Consider the following 2,458-nt stretch of genomic DNA (forward strand, 5'->3'; position numbering starts at 1 on the left):
CTTGACAAAATTTTTTATAAAGGCAGGTTTTGTAGCCTGAGTTGAGCTCCCTGCTGCTGTAGGTACTTGTTAGCATTCTCTGAGCTAACTAGTTTAAAGCCAGTGTGGCCATATTTATCCTTTAAATATGCAATTAATTTCCCTAGATTTTAACCATCTGAGGTTAGAAAGATAGTCTAATCTAGCCGTCTGGGATAGGGAAGCTTGACTCTAAACACGGGATTAATGGCTATAATGGGAATGGCAAACATGTCAGGGAGCATGACGGGCAGAAAGTCTCCTTCTGTCCCGCTGTAGGTTTGAAATGGATAAGGGGGTCTAAGAATCATAACAAGGAGGAAAACACATCCTAGATTAATCCCTTGCAGGGTATTCACTGGTGTTACTAAAAGCTTGACAAGATAATGGCTTGAAAGCTTTCTTGGATCCCTGGATGTCTCAGACCAATCCATATAGTCTGGTTGCCCTAATCTGTGCATTCACCATCATCCAGGGAGTCAGAGTGAGATTAGTTGCTCTGAAAGCACCTAAGACAGATGAACTTCCTTCTGGAGATGCTTGTCTCTTTTCTAGACACCAAAGGGACTTTAGCTCATGAGCTAGGACAAGCTCATAACTTCTAGCTGGGTAGATGTATGTGAAATGACTCCAGTGTAGCTAAGCCCCTCCAGTTCATTGTTGCAACAAGCCGAAGACAGCTGTGGTAGGCAAATTAAGTCAACTGCCACTGATGCCCAGTTGCTTGCTCCCACCCTCTTCCCCGAGGCAATTGCCTCCTCAGTTCTGCTGGTGTAACTAGCTGTCAGTGAAATTTGCTTTGGGTTTGTGAATGAACCAGGGGGGAAAAATGGCTGGACAGAGTGATCTGGGGTGGAAACAACCAAATGTGAATCAGCAGCAGCTGGGCTACATCATCTGACCATGACTGAAGCTTTAATTCTGTGGGTTTGAGCCTTGGCCCTGCATGGAGGAGTATTCTGTATATTATGAAGGTCTTCTTTCCCAAGGAAGGGGGGAGAGCATTTCTCCCCTGTATGTTATCACAGGAGAGAAGCAGAGAAAGCCTGTGGTAGCTTCTCAGGCAGGCAGCGTGAAGCAACGACCCTGTGAGGGTTCTTCAATGGCAAATCTGAGAAATCAGTTGTGCCACGCTGACAACTCAGCACCACATGGTAATAAAAGGGTGGGTTAAACAATTTTAGCTGTGAGATACTTCCAGTTAGTTATACTGTGATAGATTTCCAGAAATATCTTCCTGTCATCTGCAGAGAAAATGCTCAGTGGTAGGTCATGAAAGAAAAGCAATATGTGTGCATATTCAGTTCCAGCTGAACAGCTCTTATTTTTTCACTAGGTTTTTCTATACACAAGATGCTACAAATAATATGCAGATGACATTATGTCGCTCCTGGTCCCCTGAATCCCTAGTGGGTTAAAAGCTGCAAGCTCTGTGTGCTTTCACATCCCCTGGAAGAACTACAGTAATATGCAAATGGCACATGTCATCACTAATTCCTGGGAAAGATAGAGAAAATATACAAAGTGTTTAATGAACGGAAGAAGAAAGAGAAGTGGTAACTGACATTTCTAGCTAGGGAATATGACAATCAGCAGCAGGGTTACCAGCCAAATCCTCTTACAGGCCCAAAAATGCTGAAAGCTTTAGCTGAGTGTAAACAAATGCCATGTTCAGCGAAAAGCAGTCTTGAGGGACAGATCTGTTAACCATCAGTGGGCATGTTTCATCTCACCGCTCCTTGCGAGCCAGTTAAAGGGAGCTTTGTGTACCTGCTTACAGACAGGAGCTGTGGCTCCGTGACGCAGGAAACCATTGCCTTCCCCTCAGGCCTAAAAGTGGAGACTATAGCTGCTGCCTACATATATAAAATATAATATAGACCATTTATAAACATAGACTTCTTCAAACGGCTTCCTTTAGGCTACCACTTTGCAATTTATATACAAAGAAAGCAAGGGAAATGTCAACTTCAGGTGAAAATGGAGGACAGATTTATTTTTTAATTCAGTGTATAAAGTGAACACGTCTTGTTACATTAGCCTGCAATAGCATGAAGTATGGTTTAATGCTTAAAAAAATGAACCATATCTCTGAAATCATGCCTTAAAAATCTGTGCAAGGTAAAGCACAAACCCAGAAAAGCATTTAACTGTTGGTTTCACCCTCAGCTCGGGAGCAGTCCCACTGAAGTCAATGGCAGTGCTCATGTACTTTAATGTCCTGCCCACGCTTTGATGTACCTTCGCCTCAGGCCTCAATGACCTTCTGCAATGAGAGAGGCCAGTCTTCCCCTTTTTCTGTAAATATGTTCTTCATACCTGCACAAGCCAAAAGTCAAGTCATTCAGATCATCCTGAGTTGTCCAAAATGTTTATTGAATTGTCACTTGTTTACAGTCGGTGAGCGGTTCAGCTGGTGAACCAGAGCATCTCAAAGCAG

Source organism: Gavia stellata, chromosome 3 (assembly GCF_030936135.1).
Source record: "Gavia stellata isolate bGavSte3 chromosome 3, bGavSte3.hap2, whole genome shotgun sequence".
In the NCBI taxonomy this organism is placed as follows: domain Eukaryota; kingdom Metazoa; phylum Chordata; class Aves; order Gaviiformes; family Gaviidae; genus Gavia; species Gavia stellata.